This window comes from Opisthocomus hoazin, chromosome 6 (genome assembly GCF_030867145.1).
Source record: "Opisthocomus hoazin isolate bOpiHoa1 chromosome 6, bOpiHoa1.hap1, whole genome shotgun sequence".
Classification (NCBI taxonomy): domain Eukaryota; kingdom Metazoa; phylum Chordata; class Aves; order Opisthocomiformes; family Opisthocomidae; genus Opisthocomus; species Opisthocomus hoazin.
The window spans coordinates 32,501,467-32,524,089 of record NC_134419.1 but is presented as its reverse complement, the minus strand read 5'-3'; the positions used below and the strand labels follow the sequence as shown (position 1 = coordinate 32,524,089).

Sequence of the window (22,623 nt, the reverse complement as noted above, 5' to 3'; positions counted from 1 at the left end):
TGGTGGGAAGGACCGGTGTCGACCCAGCCACATCTCCTGTCCAACCTCCTCCCGGTCCCAGGCGAACACCCACCACGGCCCAGGGTGAGCAGTGCCGCGACTTGGTCACCCGCTGCGGCATGTACCACCTCTTTGGGCATGTCAAGTGTGGCCCTTGGGAGCTTCGCTGGACGACCCTTAGCTCTGATACCGAGAGAGGCGGGGGATATCTGACCCCAGCCACCCTTTCTGGCCAGCTGCAATTGCACAGACAGGTATGGCAGTCACCGCTGTGTCCTAGCTCCACTGCTTGGTCCATATATGTAGGTTGCTGCATACTTCTGGTATCCTCGTTCACAGAATCACAGAATCATTAAGGTTGGAAAACACCTCTAAGATCATGAAGTCCAGCTGTCAACCCATCACCACCGTGCTTGTTAAACCATGTCCTGAAGTGCCACATATACATGTTTTTTGAACCCCTCCAGAGATGGTGACTCCACCACTGCCCTGGGCAGCCTGCTCCAATGATTCATAACTCTTTCAGTACAGAAATTTTTTCTAATATCTGATCTAAACCTCCCCTAACACAACTTGAGGCCATTGCTTCTCGTTCTATGGCTAGTTACCTGGGAGAAAAGACCAACACCCGCCTCACTACACCCTCCTTTCAGGTGGTTGTAGAGAGCGAGAAGGTCCCCCCTCAGCCTCCTCTTCTCCAGACTAAACAGCCCCAGCTCCCTCATCAGACTTGTTCTCCAGACCCTTTACCAGCATCATTGCCCTTCTCTGGACACGCTCCAGCCCCTCAATGTCCTTCTTGTAGTGAGGGGCCCAAAATTGAACACAGTACTCAAGGTGTGGCCTCACCAGTGCCAAGTACAGGGCACTTGACCTCCTCAAAGCCTTCTCATTCATCACCCCCTTAGATAACGGCCCTCAAACCAAGCACAACTCATCCTGGACACCTCCCCATGCTACACCCGCTGCAGGCATCCAGTGGGTTTCCCCCAGCAGCCCCACAGCCGGGAGCATCTCCGATGCCTGCTCAGCCCAGCCCAGCGAGCTGGGCTGAAGAGCCGGGCGGTGGGGACAGGCGAGCTGGCAGCTGACGGCTCATCGGAGCCCGGCAACCCTCCCTCCTTCCCCGGCGCTGCTGCTGCTGCGCTCGGCGCCTGACCGGAATACCAAGCAGCAGTGCTGCCCGGCTGTCGGGTGGAAACGCGGCGTACCCAGACAAGCGGAGCTCGCCGCCTTGGCCCATTTCTTGGCTGAGGACAGGGCAGAGAGAGGAAGGAGCCAACCCTCTGACCCGCAGTGTCCCCAAAGCAGGGGGTGTGGGCGGAGGGGATGGGCAGGGCGCAGGGAAAAGGAGATGGGGGGGGGGAAAAGAAGAAATAAAAAAAAGAGCATAGCGGTGTGCAGATCTGAGTCCGCTTCCTAATCCTCCCCGGCTGGCAAAACTTGCCTGCTGCAAAAGCAGTGCTAACATGAACTCATCCATCCTACTTCTGTCACCCCCCCTCTCCTCCATCCTCGGGTTCGACAGATAAAGAGATAAGCGGGAGGAAAATAACACCAGGAGAGATAAAGAGATAAGCAGGAGGAAAATAAAACGGAGGTAGATAAACCATGCTTGCTATTTATATTCCCTGTCTAATCTATCAATCCATCAAGCCGGCTATTGTGGTTATAGCATCCCTCAATCTGTCACCTGGACTTCTCTTCTCCATACATCTGTCTTCTTTTGCCCGCATCTCCTCCCTTGTCTCCTAGAGAAAAAAAAAAAATCAGGCAATTAAACATGCCAGGAGGAAATGAGAAGTCAAAGCCATCATCTCGGCTCCCCAGGGGAAGCCGTCAGACATCTGCCCGGCGATGAGGAGGGTATAGCCAGGAGGCTTCCCAGCTAGAAAGACCATTCTGGCTTCTGCTACGCATCCTTCTGGGCCGTTACATCGCTTCTTCTCCCCACCGACACGTGGGCCGGGTGCTGGGCTGATGTTCCTCAGCTCCATCCTCAGTCTCCTCCAGCCGGAGCATTTCCTACCGTGCTTTTCAGCACTCTTAACCGGTCACACAGCCTAAATTCACCCAAACATGAACGCAAGAGCCATTGGGACATCTGGCGGCATCTCGAGGAGCTGCTGGCCAAGATATGGTGGATATCCAAGATATGGATAAGCTTCCACGTGGCGGGGGACTTGACCCTGAGCTTCTCCGCCTCGGTGCTGGCTCCAGAGGCAGGCAGGTGATGCCCTGCGAGCAACGGTCCCGTGTGTGGGGATGGAGGTGGGAGAGGGCTGGTTAGTTCAAATTTAATGCAAAATTAAGGCAAAAAGGGGCAGGCAGGCAGCTGGAGGGACGTGCCACCAATTCTCTACGTCCTTGATGGTAGCCCCCCTGGGCTGGCAGGCAGAGCAGCGCCGGAGCCTCCCCTCCCCGCAGCAAGATTTCGTCGTGCGTTGCCCAAAACCACCGACTTTGGCCCAAACCGACGATTCCCACTGTGAACAGGGCATTCCCAGCCCAGCAGCTGGCACGGTGCCTTCACAGCACAGCATCCCACTGGGCAACGCTGGCGGACCAGGAGTGGCAGCGATGCTGAACCCACCCCCGGCCACCGGCCCCCCCCCACCTCTTTAACCTGGTGGAGGAAAAGATGGGGGTGGTTCCCTGAATTTTGCTGATAAATTGATGTATTTTTGGGAGAGAACCACTTCCACCTTTTTTGGGGGTAAGTGGGTGAGTTGAGGGAAGAGCAGCAGCGGCGTGCCCCCCCCCGAAGGGCACTGCCAGGCTGCCTGTTAATCTCGGGTGGAAGCAGCCAGGTCCTCCCACCCCTGCTCAGCAATTAAGGCGGCCGGCGGAGTGATTAAGACGACGAGGTTAATAACTGGGGGTCAGCATTTGATTGCCTCGCACCGCTTTCCCGGGCGAGCAACGACGCCGGTGCCAGCAGGGCGGGCTGCAGAGTCGCTGCCGTCCACGGAGCGGGCAGGATCTGGCCTCCGGGGTGCAAAAAGCCCTGCCAGGCCTCCTCCAAACCAAGAATTCGGGCTGTTTCCTCCCCCAGTCCCAGGACTGTGTGCAGTGCTCTCCTCCAGCATCCCTGCGCACGGCTCCCAGGTGCCGGTTGGTCCCACCTCCATCTCCCGGCCCAGGACAGCCGGTGATGGGCTGGGATCGGCTCCATCTGAGCCCAAAAGCCTGCAGCTCCGGCTATCTAACCTCCAGGCTTTTTCCCCCTCCTGAGTTTTCACTGGCTGAGCCTCCAGCCCTGCGTGCCATCAGGTGGTACCTTTGGCCTCGTGGCCAAGAGCATCTCCACGTCAGGCTGTGCCGAAAGAGCAAGGACAGCTTTGCCGTGAAGAGCCGGGATGGAGAGAGGAGGTCGGGCTAAATCTGCATCCCTCCCTCCCTCCCTGCCTCCAGCCTGCCTCAGTTTCCCCCCTCACAGCTCCCAGATGATGCTGTGCCAGCCTGGGAGAAGAGCATGGGATGCACAGGGGGTCAAAAGTCCCCGGGGGAAGAGGGAGGGCTCCAGGTAACACACCTTGCTGGCAGGTACTCTTTTTCTTTGCGTGCAAACGGCACGCCGGCGCAGATTTTTGCTTGAATTTCATCCCCGTGGTCTTTGGCCTCTCGGTTCGGGCTGCAGGACGGGCAAGAAGTGGAAACCAGACCTTTCGCTCGGCAGAAGGCTTCACGCCGAGCGTTTTGCTCCAGGCTCCTCCGGCTTCGTTAGCTGCGCGTAACCACCAGGCAGCTGCCCAACAGAGCTGTTTGACAGCGTTTCTGGGGGAGGTGGGCGATGGCAAGCTGCCTGCAGACCTCTCCGCCCCAGCACCGGGCTGCTCCGGCTTCTTCTACCGCGGTTTTGCTGCAGGTACCAGAGATGAACATCTGAACACGAGGAAGAACTTCTTCCCTCTGAGGGTGACGGAGCCCTGGCACAGGCTGCCCAGGGAGGCTGTGGAGTCTCCTTCTCTGGAGATATTCAAGCCCCGCCTGGATGCGGTGCTGTGCAGCCTGCTCTGGGTGACCCTGCTTCGGCAGGGAGTTGGACTGGGTGACCCACAGAGGTCCCTGCCAACCCCGACCATTCTGTGATGCTCCTGGGCACACGTGGGATCGCCATTTACCCTCCCAACTAGCCAAGCGGACAGTGGGATGCGATCCCTGGGAAACCGGGATCCCCAGGTTGAGTAGTGGCGTAGCCTGGATCTGCTCTGCCAACGCAACCCCACGGAGACTTCTCATCATCCTCTTCCCGCTCCAGGCTCGTTGGCTGGGGGGGCTTCGCCACCAGCCCCCTTTGTTTCCCCGAAGCCCAGCGACATCTGCGTAGCCAGGAGGCAAGCTAAAACCTCGCCGTCTCTTTTTTAGCCTCGTCTTTTTTTTCCCCCCCTTCTACTGACAAGCTCAGAAGTGCAGTCAAGGCGGCAAATTAGCACCAGAGCCTCATTAATTGGCAGGCAGGAGCTTTCTCCTGCTGTTTGGGTTGTCATCAGCTGCTTCAGCACATTTTCAGTTTCTCTCTGTTTCAGTCTATTTTCTCCCTTCGCCGACGGTGGGCTGGGTTTTTCCTCTCTGCTCCATCTCTCTGCCATCTCTTTCAAAGCCATCGAGGGCTCTCATCCTCCCATGCCGCACTCCCTGGGGTTCCCTCTCCAGAGAGGATTTACAAGGCCTGCAGCAAATGGCCACTTCTTAGGGAGCATGGGGGGACAATTAACAGGCTCTTGAAACGATGATGACGACCTCGGCTTCTTCCTCCTCCTCCTCCTCCTGCTGCTGCAGCCTCCGGAGCAGGCAGGTTGCTGCCAGCCCAAGTGTGCAGGAGAGGTCCCAGCTCCCCTCTTGTGTCCCCACAGGAGCCGAGTGAGGACCTGGGATGACTCAAGCTGGTGGGGATCTCGGGAGGCTCCAGCCCCAGTTCCTCGGCTCCCTTCTTCCCTCCCCGCCGACTCCTCCTTTAGCAAAGATGGAAAAGCATCACCTCGCCCACCCATCCCCACCACCTGCACTGGCCCCTGACCTCCCTGAGTGACCCCCACCTGCTCCCAGCTCTGAAGCAGAACCTGGAGACCTCTTTAGACACCATCAAATAACGTATCTTCACAGCATCCCATTCTGCAAGCGGAGAAACTCGCAGGGGACCAGGGACGCCGGTGGTAAATTGCTTTCTGTTCTCCCTGATCCGAGGGCTGGGAGCTGCCGCTGCCGGCAGCGGTACCCCCACCCATTAAATATGGGTGCCCCGTCCCGGGGTGCCACCACAGCTGGCGTAAATCAGCAGTGCCGGGGCCAGGGGCGTCACTGATTCACAGCCAGGAGCCCGGCTGGAGGGCTTACCTCATCACGCCGGACTCTGACCCCCCGGGACAGTGCTCCCAGGGGACCCCTCGGCTCTGCTCCTGCGCCGCGGGTCGAGACGGTCGGTGAATTTTGGAGGGGTCTCCCCAGAGGGCAAAGCTCTGCAGGGGAAAACAAACAAACAAAAAAACAACCACCCAGTCAAAGCTGCAAGCCAGAACTTGCGCTCCCGCTATGTGTGCCGGGAGCAGAGCCCGGCTGGAATGAAAGAAAGAGAGAGAGAGAGAGAGAGAAAGAGAGAGAGAGAAAGGGAGAAAGAAAGAGAGGGAGAGAAAAAGAGAGAAAGGGAAAGAAAAAGAGAAATAGAGAAAAAGAGAGAAAGAGGGAGAGAGAAATAGAGAGAGAGAGAGAGAAAGGGAGAAAGAGAAAGAGAGAAAGAGAAAGAGAAAGAGAAAGAGAAAGAGAAAGAGAAAGAGATCAGTCAAATTATTCTTAAAAGCTCTCTCCCAGCCTGCAGGCAGCCCCCGCTCCGCGTGAGGCTTACGCAGACCCTCCCAGCCAATCTGCCTCGAAATCAGCGGTGGTCGCTACGTCGGCCGCCACCTTCCAGCTTCTCCTTCAGTACGATTCCCCGCGACGGCTCCTCGCCCAGTCCTTGCCCCTGGCATTATCGATCTGCTCAGGGAGACGGGAACTGCAGGAGCAAAGGGGCTCAGGGACCTATTTCTCCCCCTGTAACCCATTTCATGGCGGGGAGAGCCCATGCCACCGAGGATTTATCTCCCGCATTGTTTTCACAAACTAGTTTCTATGGTTGCTTCACTGACATAACAGTAAAAAAATACAGCATATAAACCACCCCAAACAGTGTCCAGGGATGTGAAATGCTATAAATCCCAGGAGGCTGCTGGGAGAAGAGCGATGTTCGGATGGTGCCTGCTCCACCCAGGCCATCTCCTCGCCAGCCGTAAATCAGGGGGCAGCCCCGAAGCCTGTGAAACTCGGTTAAAAAGAGATTTCCTCCTCTCCCGAGCCTCGGCAGTGGTGCTGGGAGCAGTGCTCTCAGAAAGGCTCCTAGGGGAACAGAATCAGTGATTACCCAAATTAGTTTCTAATAGCTTTTATCTCCTAATTTCTACTTTGTCAAGTACTAAAATCCATTAATAATCAAGAGACCACGTGGAAAAAACATTTAACATCCCAGCTGCCAAGAGCTCCCACCCTGTCACACTCCAGCAAAGCTGAAGGAAAGTGGAAAAAAAAAGAAAGAATTATTATTTTTTAATCTTCAGCCCCTCTCTCCAGCTGAACCGTCACCTGCATTTGCTGATTAGCAGGATGATGGAACAAATCCACGCATGAAGCTGTGGATGCTGCACCTCCCATCTTGCTCCTCTCCAGCCCTTGCCGGATAAAGGTTCGCCATGCAGCCCCGGCCCCGTGTCCGCTCTTTTCTACAAGGGGCCAAAGGCTGGTGGCCAGGGCTCGTGGCACCCTCGGTCCCGCCTGCACCTGGTGCCTTCCGCCCGAGCCAGGGCAGGACGCTGTCCCCCGTGAGATGGCCACAAGCCACAGGTCGTCCATGGGCTGCGGTGGGGTTGGACCATTTCCACCCCGAGGCCCCTCTCTTCATCACCTGTTTAAACAGATTTATAGGCTTCTAATAAAATATTGCATTTCTAAAACCTTCCCCGTAGTGGAATAAATCCCTGTGGCATCCCGAGGGATGCACGCATGGCATCGCCCGTGGCTTCCCCTTGGCGCCTGGGCTGCTTCCCCAGCAGCAGCATCTCGGAGAGCGGCGGCAAACAAAACCCCGCATCCAACCCAGAGGTGGTTGCCTGAGCAACGGCGGAGGTGGGCGCGGGGATCCCGGCGGCGCAGGCAGAGGTGAGCTTCAGACGCGACTGCCGGAGGGTTCAGGGCAAATCTCCGGGGGGGGGGGGGGGGGGGGGAAAGCGGGAGCGAGGAAGGAATTGGGATGCTGCAGCTGGAGTCGACGGCTGCGGTACCTGCTGGGAGCTGGGGGGAGGCGTGGGCAGGCGGAATGGGGGTCAGCGGCTGCGGCATCCCCAGCTGGGGTTGCGTTGGGTGGGCACGTTCCCAGTATCAAGGTGGATCTGGGACAACCTCGTTTAAAGAACGCTCTTGTCCAGCACGCTCTGGGCCTCACCGCACTTTTCTCCTTTCCTCTCTTGCTGGCTGGTGGCTTAAGAAAGGGGCTGAGATTTTCGGCTTTCTGGTTTAACCGTTGCCCTAAGGCAGGATGAGAGCTAATGTCCCAGTACAGCAAACCCAGTATCCCCATAGAACCAGTAAATCCTCATCCCCACATGACTGGGAGTCCATCAGCCTGTTCAAGGCTAGCTGGCCACATGCAAAGCCGAAGCTCCTGCGGATCCAACCAGCTCTGGTCAAAGCTGCTGGCCCCAAGGAGATGAGCAAGCAGCAGTGCAACGGCCCTGTGCTGTGGTGACCATGGTGACCACCTCGGGGCTGGACCGGGCAGGATCCGTCTTCTTTAGGACATCGGTCCCCTAGTGACCATGCGTGTGGCATCACCGCCACCCTGCACTTTTCATCCCACCCCTTCTCCCGCTCTCAGCGAGGCCTGAAGTCTGCTTATGGATTTGTTTGCATTTTGCTGTCGGCTCGAGCGTCGCTAAACAGCTGCTGTGATGCTGGCTGGGGAGCCACGGGCTTCGGCCGCTCGCAAGCCATAAATCGACCATCGCATTGTGCACAAATCCGTACACGGGGCTGATGGACACGGCTCCATGGCAATCCTTGCCCCAGGGATGCGGCAGGCGGGTGTCCCTAGGGATGGCTCAGCATCCTACGGGAGCAATCCCCCCCCCACACACAAGCTTTCTGCAGCCGCTTGCAAAGCCACCGGTGCCCACCGAGAGCATCCACGTCATCTCAAAGTCACAGGGAGATGGGATGCCGGGATGGGATCGCGTCCTGCAGCTGCATTCCAGGGGTTTGCCCCTAACCAAGAGAGACTCATTTGCTGGGGGGGCTGTAAGTAAGGTCACAAACCGAAATATATCCAGACACATACAGTACATAAAACCGCAGTCTGTTTCCCCTCTAATTGGTAATAAATGTAAATGTTTAGTTATGGCTGGCTTGGGAGCTATGAAGAACACATCTGGCTGGCTGGTTTTTCTGCCTACCATCTGTAGCCGAAACCAACAGCGAGAGTGCATGCGTGCGTGCGCACCTGAGGAAGGCGGCAGCGGGAGAAGACGGAGCGGGAGAGGATGGCTGGAGGGGAGAAGGTCGGTGCTGGAGGGCGGTTTCGGGCCAGAGCTTTCCCCCGCTCACAGGGACCTCCAGGTTTTGCATCTCTGCTTGGTCCTTTGCTCCCCTCCCAGATAATGCAGCCTGCAGAGGAAGGGCCCATGGCGAGGAGGGGATGATGTTGAAGCTCCTCTGCTCCTGCCCCGGAACCATGTTCATGTTCTTAACACCCGACCTGCAGCACTGTTCCCACCAGCTAAAGACTGGGAGAGTGGCCAGCAGGTCGAGGGAGGTTCTCGTCCCCCTCTACTCTGCCCTAGTGAGGCCCCATCTGCAGTATTGTGTCCAGTTCTGGGCTCCCCACTTCAAGAAAGATGAGGAGCTACTGGAGAGAGTCCAGCGCAGGGCTACAAGGATGAGGAGGGGACTGGAGCATCTCTCCTATGAGGAAAGGCTGAGGGAGCTGGGCTTGTTCAGTCTGGAGAAGAGAAGGCTGAGAGGGGACCTTAGAAATGCCGATAACTATCTGCAGGGTGGGGGTCAGGAGGATGGGGCCAGACTCTTTTCAGTGGTGCCCAGTGACAGGACAAGGGGCAGCGGGCACAAACTGAAGCAGAGGAAGTTCCAGCTGAACATGAGGAAGAACTTCTTCACTCTGAGGGTGACGGAGCCCTGGCCCAGGCTGCCCAGGGAGGTTGTGGAGTCTCCTTCTCTGGAGATATTCAAGACCCGCCTGGACAAGGTCCTGTGCAGCCTGCTCTGGGTGACCCTGCTTCGGCAGGGGGTTGGACTGGGTGACCCACAGAGGTCCCTTCCAACCCCAAACATCCTGTGATTCTGTGAAACCACTGACCCGAGGAAGCAAATACGGCCCCTTCTCAGCTCAGAAAACTTTTTCGACGCCAGGTCTGCAGGGCTGGGGAAGGAGGGAGAGCCAAAAAGCTAACGTGCAGAGAAAAATCAGGTTTGCAGCAGAGTTAAGGGGAGGAGAGGCATGGGTTCCCCCTCCTCACCGTGCCCCTAGAGCTGTGGTTTCCTGCCCTCACCCAGCAGCGACTCCAGCCCCACAGCAACGCCACCATCACCATCCCTGCTGCACCCACACCTGGCCCAGCTGGGGCCCCGGAAACCGGGCAGCCTTTCTCCTCCTCCTCTGCCCACCTGGTTCACTCTTATTCTGACAGCACTACCTCTTACTTTGAAGCAGGTTTTTCTTGGAGAACAAGCTTCGTTTTCTAGACCGTCCCCAAAGAGCCTGCGAGTACTCACTCTCGTCCCTCCCCCTGCCTTGATCAAGGCTGAAGGCTGAAATCCAAGAGCATTGATCAAAGCGGTTTCTCCGGGTGAGATTTACCGGCGAGGAAAACCAACAGTTGTTGGGGAGCTGGTCCAAGGCGCCGGCGGTTCCTCCCTGGGAACAAGATGGAAGCCATGGGTAGGAGGTGCGAAGGACTTCATGGCGCCCGGGGCAGCGAAGAAAAGGGATTTTCTCCGACCGGTGAGGTTGTAGGCTGCTCCTGAAACTTTTGGGATGGCGTAGTGGCCAGGTGTCCTACTTCTGAGCTCTCCTAGGGAAAGATGCAGCTTTACATACAACCAGGACAGAGCTGAGTGATGCCTGGGCACAGCGTGCCATGCCCAAGGTTTTTAGCCGAAAGACAAAAGCCTCCTGTTCCTAGAGGGCAGCTTTAAACCAGCCTGGGCTCCACGAAACCCCTTGAAGAGCTGCGGGCTGGCAAGCCCAGGCAGCAGCCCCCTGGCTGGGTGCTGAGCGGTGGGGCTGGGTGCCAGCTACTCGTGCCAAGGTGAAAGCGGAGAGATCAGGTGGCCAGATGGCATCCTCCCACGAAAACATCCAACAGCTCATCCACAACCGAGGGCTCAAGCTAAAGCCGGGCCCGACGTGGCCGGTGGGTGCCCCGAGGTGGGACACACTGCTGCCCAGGCAGGGACTGGCAGCAGGAGCAGGGATGGGTGGGCAGGGAGCTGATGCCGTTCCTGGCGTTTCTCAAGAGCACCCAGGGTCTGGTGGCTTCACGTTGAAGTGTGAGCCGTGCCCTTATGCCTGGCTCGTAATTGCCCAGCACACGCTGCCCGGGAAAGGGCGCAATAAAAAGGGGTGAAAAAAGGGAAGCAGCGGTGGCAGGAGTGGAAAGCTCTTACTTGGGTGACGGATGAAGGATGGGGTGGTTGTGGTTGCTAAAAGTACCGGACAACCCAACACCAAGAGGAAACCCCTCCAATTAGGCTGAGACCCCACACACACACTTACTGGGGACACTCACCTTGGTCACCGCTGCCAAGCTGGCAGAGGTCAGCCCTGGGGCCACGCTACATTACTCCCCGATGGAGTTAACCTCCACTAGCTCCAGCTCTCGGACCTGGTGAGCCCGGATCTCCAAGGTCAGGCCATCAGCTGGTGCAAGTCCCCAGTGACCTCCAGGAGATGTACTGTGAGGTCCAGCCACCCCACGGAAAGGGTCAGATGGGGCCGGTGCAGCAGGGAAGGCCAGCAGGGACATTTGCACACTGCTGCTGGCAGCCTCCAAGCAGAAGCTGCCTTTGAAGACTTTTCATCTAATTCAATGAAAATGAGATGTTCAAGTGAATGAAGATAATTTAATAATGAATAGCTCCAACTTATTGGAGAAGCTCTCCATCCCTGCCTGGCAGTCGCTGCCTCTAAGTGCAGTTTAATCAGGGAATCACCATCACTCAGCCCTGTGGTAAGAAATCAACACTTTGCTACCCAGGGAAAAGGCTCTGCGCCTTCCTAAAAGCTGAAGCAATTTCTCAAGGAGCCTAAACTCTGCTGGCCTTTAAAAGAGAAAAGAAAAAAAAAAGCAGGAGAGGAAAAAAGCAACCAGCAAAGCAGCCCATCTTCAGAGGCAAAATGTAATTAAAAATGAAAGCCAGCTTGAAGAAGGCTGTAAGTCATCGCAAGCAGCAGCCAAAGCTGCAAGACAAAGCGATGCTGGCTGAGCCTGCGAGCGGGAACGCTGGGGAGTAGCAACACTGCAGCAAGCCAGGACATCTCAGCAAGGCGTTTCCATGCATCAAGGTGCTGCTTTCTCCCAGCCAGGACTGGGACGGTTCCACTGCGTGCCATCGTCCCTGGCTGGGATGAGCGAGCCCCTCCTTTGCTGGGCACCATGGCTCATCCGCCGGCAGCCCAGCCACCCTGGTCACCCCTGGGGTGGATCTACCAGCCCCGGGGGGATGCTCCTGGTCTTTGATGCCGAGCCGTTTCCACCCAAAGTCACGCTGTTTGTACAGCAAGGATGGGAACACCTGCAGAACATCCTTGGTGAGGACTGATGGAGCCGGGAAGCGTCCCTGCAATGCTAACTGGGGTCTATGCACAGGTCCAGGAGGGTGGACAGGCAGCACTCAGCCCCCATCCCGCTGCCCTCAACAGCCAGCAGCCGTCGTCCACGCTGTGGAAATACCACCAGAAAGTTATTTCTTCAAGGCATGGATCTGCATCTCGCCGAGTATCGATCCAAGCAGCGAAGGGCCGCGTCCCGCCTGGCGCTGCCTCCTCCCGCGCGGGCAGAGGGACGTGTCGGCGCAGGGGATGCCAAGCCCCACGGATTCCTGCTGACACCTGCCAGTGCAGGGTGCTTAATTATTAATTGCATTTCCAGTAGTGATTGTTGCCTGTGCCGATGGAGCTGGACGAGACATCACAAGCAATTAGCAGAAGCCTTCACTGGTGTTCAGTCGGTACCTGCTTAACGCCCCGCTCACGTCCTCTGCGGGTCACTGCGGAGGGAAGGAGGAACCCGTTCCCACCTCCTCTGCTCGCGGGGCCTCCTGTACGCTGGCGTCGTCCCCTCCTGTACGCTGGCGTCATCCCCTCCTGCGGCCATGTGGCAGATGCGGAGCGGGACATCAGCTGCCGCGTATCCACGTGCCGTGACGGCCAGCCCTCGGAGGCACTGGGGTCTCGGCCAGGTCTCCTGGGCGACCAAAGCCAAGAGCAGGAGCGGTGGGAGGTGTGGCAGCGGAGGCAGCCCCAAGCCCGGTCCCCAGCAGAGCTATCTCAGGCCCAAGTGCCTACTCTGCCACAGCTCAGGTGTTCAACCAAATTAATTTTTATCATAACCAAAGTGAGCGGTCAGTGGAATCCAAACGGGCTTTTCCTAGTCATTGAGACTGTTTCATAGCAAGAGCAATTTTGGGAGCTTATTTTCCACTTCATTGAGTGCCATGTTACTGCAAATGAATATATTCCTTGGTTGGTGTGATGGAAAATACAGCTGTAAATGCTTTCTGCTTCATTTGGGTAAAGAGCTCCAGATAGGACTAAATATAAAGAGAATTTAAATGCTCTACTTCATTAAAAAAGTTGTTTCCCATTCTCTTTCTTCCTGAAAATACAGGGCCGCTAGCGGAGAGAGAAAAAGAAGGATTTAAATTTACATCAGTGTCACGCTAACCCAGCTGATCACTCCCCACCCAGGACGGATGGTAGACGTCTGCCAGCAGCTTGCTCTCCGGAGGTTCAGAGCGGTGGGAAGCTGAAGGCAGAGAACGGGATGCCCAACACCAGAGCCTGGGGCCACGGCATGTCCATCTGCTCACCTCTGTCTCAGAGTATATAATCACCTTCAGCTGGTGGTTCAGCCTTGGAGGCAGCAGGACACCTCAGCAAAGGCATGAAGCCCAGAAACCTAATTCTTACGGCTGAGCTGGGGCCCACCTAGAGGTTCCTAGAGACACGTGCCACCGTTTCTACCTGGCCTTTACGACGGGGTTAGAGATCCTTACCTGCTGCACAGCCACCAGTGCTAGAGAGGCCTAAGGACCTGGAAGGTGGTCTGACTGCCCTCCTGAACGATCTCAGTGGCCATCAAGCCAGCTGCATCCCAGAATCACTTACTAGCTCATTTCCTTCTGCCACAGACTCATACCAGCTAATGGACATGCAGCACTTCTTATTGACCTCTGGAATGAAGTGCTACCTCATCCCACAGCCATAAGGAACTCCCCTGGCTTGTTGTCACTCCTGGTTTACCCTCTTCGGGAGGGCAATAACCCCCCCAGCCAGTGTCTCATTTCCTGATCCAGTTCCCAGCAAGGAGACAATGGTCCTTACTGACTTCATGGTGGTTGGGATCATGTCCACGCTCCGTCAGCTCCAAGACAGCACAAGAGCAAGGCCTAGCCTTGGTGGAGAACACTGTTCTGAATAAGTTCATCATGGCTTCTGGGAGAAGACTATAAGCCTATCTTCAAAAGGAGAAGTACAGCCAAGTTGGGTTGCCATGTCCTCCTGGGGCTCCTTCTTAACATTCAAGAGTCCCAACCTCTTCTGCACAGCACCAGCTGCTACCACTCAGCTTCCTCCCCTCAAGAAGGGTTTGGGAGAGGTGGGATCCCTCTCAGAGCTACCCAGCAGCCTAGCAGACTGCCTGGATACTCACCGAGGCCAAAGCAGAAGGAAGATGCTGGTGGCACCCAAAGTCACTCAGAGCAATCCCATTTTGTGCAAAATCTGAACCGATTTCTTCTCCAGAAGTAAAGGGCCACTGCAGTCCAGGGAGACACCTCAACAAGTCTTTGGAGTCTTCAGCCTCACAAATTCTGTTGGACCAGGATGTCAGGTTGTGCTCTGCTCTTACTCGATACCAACCAAGTGAGGGGAAGCGTTCACCTCTGCTAAATCCATTTACAACCCAGGAAGCAATACGTTCTAGGCTCATGGGTCTTACAGCTAAACAGATCATCTCAGTAGGGCTGTGGCAGAGTCGGGTGGGATGAGCGATAGGCAGTGGCCTTACAACTGACTGGAGGATAAATAGAGTTTGCTTGACTCATAAAATAACCACCTATTGCAATTTTGCTAAATTTTAAATTGCAACCTCTTCCCCTCCCCGAATATTTAAGTGGAATTGATAGGACGGAGTTCCATATAACACATAAGCTTCATAGAAATAACTGCAGTTAATTCAGCCTTCCATTCCAATGGAGGAGCCAGGAGCGAAGTGACATCCACGGCTCTGTCCCTTATCTCCAGTACAGGGGTTTGACCAACGAGCTACTTTCCATAGACCAGGCAAACCAGATGGACCCAGATTCAGCAGTACCATGGATATGAAAAATGAGCCACAGAAGTCTCATTTCAAAGACGTCCCTTCCCTTTCTCCTTCTCGAAGTGTCAAGTTTGCATTGTTCAGTTTGCCAGCAGAACTCAAGGCACTTTACGACAGCGTTAAACGGCATCATCTCCATCTCCAAGGCATGGGGACAACCCAGATGTCCCAGGGAAGGAAAGGGAACCTCCCACCCGCCATCCAGCCCCAGACAGAGGCACCGATTCACATGTGACATGGGATGGTCACAGAATCAGAGAATGGTGGGGGTTGGAAGGGACCTCTGTGGGTCATCTAGTCCAACCCCCTGCTGAAGCAGGGTCACCTACAGCAGGCTGCACAGGACCACATCCAGGCGGGGCTTGAATATCTCCAGAGCCAGACAGCAGGTGCCAGACAGGTGCGCCAGGTCCCACCTCCACACAGCCCTATGCCTTCTCCCCTTATTTCAGACCAGCCTCATGGAGATGCTGGAGGAGCTCTGGAGTGGCCTGGGAACGGTGCTCTGACCGGGACAAGCACAACAGCAAAGAGCGGTGACAGAACCTCCCCAAAGAGCCAGCACAGGTCTCCCACATCCAGCACGTTAACCAGCTGAGATCACACCACCCGCTATGCCACAACTCTTCCCTTGCATCTACTATCACTTAAACAGTTGGCAGCAGCTGTGAACAATTACCACCCGAAATCTGGATCAAGGACAACGCGATATAATTATTACCCTAATGGTATTTCAAGCCTATCGCCACCGGCTGGGAGCAAAACTTCTGTTGAGCGAGTTTAATAAGCGTATCATCTAATACAACATTCGCACGGAGGGGCAGGGTGGCTTTAGGAAGGATTACGGCAGCTTTGCGTAGCTTTACACGGGATATTTCACATGCAACAGATCAAGAAGGATGAGCCCGCGATAGCTGCAAACCCCGATAGCGGCAGCAGCCTGTAACGCTACCTCCCATCTTCTGTTCAGCAGGAGATTACAAGCTCACCTCGCGCACAGAGACCGGGCGGCACTAGGTCGGTGCTCTGATTGCCTCCACCATGGCCTCTACGATGGTGGCAACCAGCAGGGTCCCCGCCTTCATGGCCACTGCCAGCTACAAGCGGCCATGTCCCACGCGGCCAGCTGAGACCTGATGAAGGCATCACACCAGTGCACCATTTTCCACCAGTACACACTGGGCTCCAGACCTACCTGGGCAAAGGCCCCCCAGGGAGCAGATCCAACCTCCCATGCAACGCTCCCCACATCCTCGCCCATGCTCTGCAGAAGGTGGATGGGAGCGGGTCCCAGAGGGACCTGGGTCTGGTTTAACTGGGCTCTGCAGAAGCTGGACAGAAGCGGGTCCCTAAGGGACCTGGGACTGGTTTAACTGGGCTCTGCAGAAGCTGGACGGGAGCGGGTCCCTAAGGGACCTGGGACTGGTTTAACTGGGCTCTGCAGAAGCTGGATGGGAGCGGGTCCCAGAGGGACCTGGGACTGGTTTAACTGGGCTCTGCAGAAGCTGGACAGAAGCGGGTCCCTAAGGGACCTGGGACTGGTTTAACTGGGCTCTGCAGAAGCTGGATGGGAGTGGGTCCCAGAGAGACCTGGGACTGGTTTAACTGGGCTCTGCAGAAGCTGGATGGGAGTGGGTCCCAGAGAGACCTGGGACTGGTTAAACTGGGCTCCGCAGAAGCTGGACGGGAGCGGGTCCCTAAGGGACCTGGCACTGGTTTAACTGGGCTTGGGGGAGCCCAGCTCTATGTCCACCAGCTTCGCACAGCGCATTGAGTCTGAATTCCTGCGCCCAAAGCCCTCCCCAGCCCAGGAGTCTTCGCAGGCTCTGACTGAAGGGCTTGCAGCCCCCGAAGCAACGGGGCACCTCGAGGCTTCTGCTTCCCTCCAGCGTGAATTACTGTGAAGGCTGCTGCGGGTAAGGAGTCACCGGGGATTTTCAGCTAGCCCTGCTGGTTACCGCACCCACGGGGACGTAAATCAAAGCAACGAGAAGGCGGGCGACTGCACAACAGCTCAAGGGATATATTGCACGTGTCTAACCCCTGAAACTCCCTGCCGCAAGGCACTGGGAATATTAAGCGGTTTCTTTCAGGTTTGGAGACCTTCCTAAGCTTAACAGGCATCTAAAATTATTCTTTATGAAGGACTAAACACCAGACAAGAGCTCTGCAAAAGAAAGCTGTACGTCTCCAATTCCAGCGGGGTTGTCCAATGCAGAAGGTGCCCATCAGCGACCGAGACCCCAGACCCCCCTCCGCTCTGGCCAGGTAATGTCCTATAAAAATATAAATTATAAATAGAAATAGAAATATATAAATAGGTAATGCCTATTTATATAGGGGGTAATGCCCCTGCTCACTGGGCCTTAGGTAATGTCCTCTATAAAGCGCCTGCATCCGCACACTGCCCTGGTGAGCGTCTCAGCAACACGGTCTCGCTGCCTGATCTGTGCATCGGGGTTTTGCTCAGCGTCTGAACCACCGGGTCGCCTTGTTGTTAATTAATGCATCGCTAAAATTATGTTTGGGGGCTACTAAGGTTTATTGGGTAGAAAATTATTTCAAACACAGAGAGCAGGCAGTAAAGATTGGAAATATGTTTTCAAGTGTAAAGCTAATTGCTAGAGGGAATCCCTCCGGGATCTATTTGGAGCCCTTGCTTTTTTCCTTCCTTCCTTCCTCCGTTAATGACCCAGCCAAGGCTGTAAAACAGCAAACGCGCAACGGCGTGCTGGTGGTGTGATGCCCTGCACGCCGGCACCCAGCACGAGGTGGGATCCCCCACGTCTCTGTGGTCCTCAGCCCCGCGCCCTGTCGCAGCAGACCAGGACAGCCTGGAGATGGTGGACTCAGCCCACCACGCTGGTGGCCGTACTGGGTCCAGCTCTGGGGCTGCTCAGCATCCTTCTGCCATCTGCAGGAGTCCTCTGACCAGAGGAGCAGCCCATCCCACCCTCACCCTCCTGCTGACGCGGGCGTTTCAGAGAGAGCTCTGCCGCTCCCAGGAGAGCCTCGCACAGGTCCCGCAGCCACATCAGTATTGGCGACTGGGCTTGAGGTCTCCATGGGTCCAGAAGCAAGACTGCATAGGCGCAGCCTTGAAAGCGAGACTGGTCTGAGGCCAGTTCTGTGACCAAAGGACTTTGCTTTTACATCCCGGTAACCCTGAAGTACCTGTTTGTCTGAGAAAAGATGTCCTGCCTCAGGGTGACATCCTGTGGGCCTCCAGTCATCCCAGTAGAAAGGAGCAAGTCCTCATTTCAAGGAAGGTTTCAGTTTCTCACAGGCAGGGTCACTAAATTAAGGGACAAAAATTAAAACACCGTAACTTCTCAGCCCAGGCTCAGCCGCGATCAAATCGGGAATCACCGGGAGGGGCTACCTGGCAGAGGATCTCAAGAGGACGCTGCAAAGGCAGGGCTCCAGAGCAAGGTCCTCCCGGGCTCCTCGCCGTGACGCCTGGCTCCCGACGCCAACAGCCAAGCCCCTGCTGACCTGCCCCAGGCGAGGATGCCACAAGCTGCCGCCCGGGGAGGCTGAAGTGCTGCTCTGGGCCACAGCCCAAGCCAAGCAAGGTGTTTTGAGTGGCACAGGTGGGAGTTTTCTTCTTTCTTTTTGGACTTTTTTCTCCCTGATGGTGCCCTGAGAGGTAAGTAACTGCACATTGGTGACCTGGACAGGTCTTGGACAAACACAGAACCGTTTTCTTCATAAAAACCATCCTTGCTCCCTACTCATTAGACATTAGGTTGTCTTATTTGCTATGTCCACCCACCGCTTTGCTCTTCTATTTTGCTTCCTAGAGGAAGCATCTCCCGGTATAAATGCCCCTCCTTCCAGCCCCTTTGAGGCACACAAGGATTCAACACAAGCCAGGCATCGGGATCCTGCTCCCAGTCTGGGCTCTGAGGGTCTGGATGTCAGCAGGGCTGCCAAGGAACGCAGAGGTCTGCTCGTCCATCACCCAGGGACGTCTCCAAATGGAGCTTGGTCATGACCCTGCACTGGGCAGGGCAGGCTGGGGTCACTCAGAAATTGGGATTTGCTGACTCTCCCTCTTTCCCCAGTGGAACAGTTGCCCTGGGAGCGTGACGGCAGCCAGCAGCGCCGGGGAGGAGATGCTCCATCTCCCACCGAGTTGGCCAGCGTGGAGAATCCCACCAATTGTGCCAGGCTGCCCAAAGCCACCCACCCTCTAGAATTTCTCCTTCCAGAAAATACTGACAAAAAACCCCAATTCACAGCCGAAAACAACCCCAATTTTTTTTTAAAGAAGCCATACACAGTGAAGGAGGCCACCTTGTCCAGCAACCGCGGCCAGGCTGGAGCTCTGGCCACGTCCAGTCATTCCCAACTCGATCCTTGCTATAACTGGAAGACAAAACCAAATAATTTCCTAACCACTGGCTTTTCTTTCACCTCCTACTCCCATGGCTGCCTGTCCTGCCTGGACGGCAGGCTTTTTGAAGTTGGACCTGGCTCTCCCTAATAGGATCTCCCAGCGCTGGCGTGGCCAGCATCGATTCAGCAGCAGGGACATTTCTGTCATTAGCAGCCAAGTGAGGGACCGCGCACACTTGAAAGCAAAGCCTGGTTTCAAGGCACCTTCATCTGATGCAGCCCGTGTTAGGCAGAGCCGTGCTCAGCAGGCGTCACCTCCTAGGCTCAGCACCGTGCAATTAGCGCGGGGTTATAAAGCCTTCCTTTAACCGTGCCCTGAACGTGGAGCTGGCGTTGCAGGCTGCAGAGACCATAGTTCAAACAGCTCCGTCTCTCTGCCTTGGCGGCAGGCAAGTCCGCTCCCCGCACCATTACAGCAAAAAACGCTCTTTGAAATGCAGATCCTGGCCCGCTTTGTTCCCCGCATCTTTGTAGGTGCCAGATTAACAACACCCTCCCCTCGCATCTTGATCACTGGCCTTACACCAAGGCCTGCTGTACCGTCTGCGTACGCCGAGCTCTCGTTAACGTTCAGGACCGCACAAACCCCGGGAGCCATTTACCTCCCTCGGCTTCTCTTGACTGATGCTCGAGCGGGCAGACGTGGTGATGCAAAGCCCAGGGTCAGCAACAGCCGGCCAGATCACAGGATGCTTTTCAAGATCAAGTCCTTGGTTCAGAAAGCTGCTCGGAGGAGCAGTTATTCACATGCCTGTCCTGGTGCCAGCGAGGGGGAGATCACGAATGAGAGCAAATTACTGCTCACGAAGGAGCAGCTGGAGACACCGGTCCCCCTCTGGGCATGGACAAACCCTGTGCAGTGGGGAGCCGCAGCCGGAGAGCTTCAGATGGAGATGGATTCGGGATCCCCGCGACGCTGAGGATGCTTTACCTCCCCCCAACGCAGGTATCCGCCCCAGCCCATCTCCCCTGTCCTCCACCAGCAAGCTCAAGCTGCCAAGGGGAACGTGGCTTGCAGTCTGCTGGCAAACCCCCCATCCTTTTCAATTATGTGCGGTCCAATTCCCATCACAAGGAGGCGAGCCAGGAGGAAATGCCACCAAAGCCAGTGGAGTCGTGCTGCATAGTCTGGAGCGAGCGGGAGGAGATGCTAAGCCTGGCCTACACGCATCATCTGGGCCTCCCACGCCTGTCCCACACTGGCTCTATCTTTGTTTAAATTTATGGCGTCCATTCCCAAACTGGCAGGGCGTGTTTACGATTAATGAGGGACGTGGGCAGATGTGTCCTTTATTGTTTAAAGCCAAACATCGGACACTGAACCGGCCTCTGCTCCCCGCAGCGGAAAGCCTGCTCTGGAATCCAGTCCCCAGCTGCCAGCCTGAAAGCCAAACCACACAGCCTTGACCCCAGCAAACATCGCCCGTTAAAACACACAGCTCCAGTTCAAACCTTTCCCAGGCTAGAGCCTTAATGCTTCGTGGGCTTTGAGCCCTCAGCCCAGTTTAGCCCACTCAATGGGGATGTACTGCAGAAGTGGGCACCAGCACCGATATCCTCCGGGGTGCAGCCAACACCCCCCCGGGAACTTTGGCAACCACCAGCCAAGGGAACGGACTCTAAGGGGCTGTTCTTGGTGGGCCAGCTCCCAGATTAGGGGAGCAAGCCCCCTTTTTTACTGCCTGCCCTCTCCCTGGGCTTAGGACAGCTCAGAAGGGTGGCTCAGGACATCCAGGAGCTGCCCAGGGTCTCCATCCCAGTGCTTCCATTGGACCAAAGGGTCTGGAAACAGGGCCATGCCCCAGGCTGCAGGACCAGCCCAAGCAAAGTCCAAAAGCCATCACTATAACATGGCACGGGAAGCAAACCAGGAAGATTAGAAGCTCTGTGAATTCCCTAGGGCCTTGTAACAGCAGAGGAATTATTTCAGAAAGTTGTAAGATCTGAGGAAGCTTCCAGGCACCAGAAGGAAGCCAAATAAAGCCCTGTGCTCCTTATTGGCTGACCAGGGAAATTTCTCCCTGTCCCCAGATGTGTTTCCAGCTGTGGCCACTCTCCACCACCTCAGAGAGAGACAGGACCACCACCAAACCCAGGAGCCAAATTAGGCATCAACGGAGATGAGGATTCCTCCCCAGACCCTTTGGAGGACAGCAGACGCCCTGAAGCATGGGATTAATATCAGCTAAAGACAGCATGAACAAAGATCAATCCAGTCTCACTTCAACACACCTGACATCCAAGGACTCTCCCCTCTGGAAGGGCTCTGAATGAATAATCCTTCCCATGAATATTGAGAGCTGTCTTGAAACAGTGGCTGTCCCTTCCCACCCACCACCCCTTTTGAAGGTCACTCCAGAATTATCTCTTTCAAGCCTCAGAAATTGCTTCTAAAATCCCATCTAAATTTATTTATGACAAGCTTACTGCACAGGGATGCATCTGTCTCGACCAGAGCCCTTACAAAAGCCACAGCATTAACAACTGGAGTTCTTTTAAACCCTACCGAGGGTTAAGGCTGATCCCATTTACCGCAGAACGTCTGGGATGCAGCCAAAGCATCTGCCCTGTCCTGAGGCAGGGACCCTTGGTAGGACCCCCAGCCCTCTGCTTCCTCCATCCCTTTGGGAGAAGAAGGGAGGAAGAGTGACCGAACTTCTTAAAGCCTGGTCCGATGCCTCAGAAGATGTCTTTATAGACTCCGTGGCTGCAATGCCGTAAATTTTTATTTCACCTCCACAAAGGCTATTTTGGGCTCATCTGCCATGGAGAACAAGGCCGGCAGTGAGCAGAACCTGGCCCTTCCCTCATGCAGCGGGGGATACCAAGCAAGGAGAGACATACCCATCCAGACACCTGGGGTGGGAGGGGGTCCCCCTCATCTCCACGGCAGGACCACGTGGCAGCCTTTCCAGCCTGTGCTGCAGGTGCTAAGGCTGTTCTTGAAGCTCCTCACTGCTTTCTCAGTGATTTCTACCTCCCATCTCACCCCAGGAATGGCCAGCTATTGCTTCTGAGACCTTTTGGAAACGTAAATAAAGAGTCAGAGGTTATTAAGAGATTTGCAGCTGAGAGAGCCAGTGCTGGAGGGACCTGCTATCCATCTCCAGGAGCAGAGGTGGAGAGTGTCAGGCTCCCAGGAGCTCCTGGAGACAGGCTGAGTGCTGGGGCTGGCTGGGGACCTGGCCTCCAGAACAACGCCGTAGACAAACAGCACTCCTCAACCATCTTTTTTATAAGGCCACGGAAATTCAGAGGGTCCTTCCACCCCTGTAAAAGTCTGGGATTTAGATGCTTAGCAATATGGTTGGAACAATTTCCTTGATCTTTTATTACCCTGGTAAATAATTTATTGGGACAGCCATTTTAAAAAAATCCCATAAAAGACCCATAAAACATATTTATCACACGAAAAAAATCCCGGCTTCTCGGCTCCAACCAACAACAAGCTGAAAACTTGTTTGTATACTTCACTGCACATAAACCAACCAATGCCTTGTGACAGCTTTAAGCTTTTTAACAGCTCTCTCCCTGCTGCTCTTTATTTCCTTTTTTCCCTCTGTGACTTCAGAAGGGAAAA

At 55.5% G+C, this 22,623-nt stretch overlaps 1 protein-coding gene across 8 annotated transcripts in view; it reads right to left on the bottom strand.

Annotated features, from left to right (window-relative positions):
* Window positions 1-1,101: 1,101 nt before the first annotated feature.
* SEC16B (SEC16 homolog B, endoplasmic reticulum export factor) overlaps window positions 1,102-22,623 on the bottom strand; it is a 149,117-nt gene continuing 127,595 nt past the window's right edge. For all 8 annotated transcript variants that reach the window (XM_075422587.1, XM_075422586.1, XM_075422593.1 and 5 more), the window contains 3 exons: window positions 17,817-17,937; window positions 5,338-5,459; window positions 1,102-1,751 (listed from right to left, as the gene is read on the bottom strand). The gene's annotated coding sequence lies outside the window, so the exon portion shown is untranslated. The remainder of the gene's footprint in view (window positions 1,752-5,337; window positions 5,460-17,816; window positions 17,938-22,623) is intronic.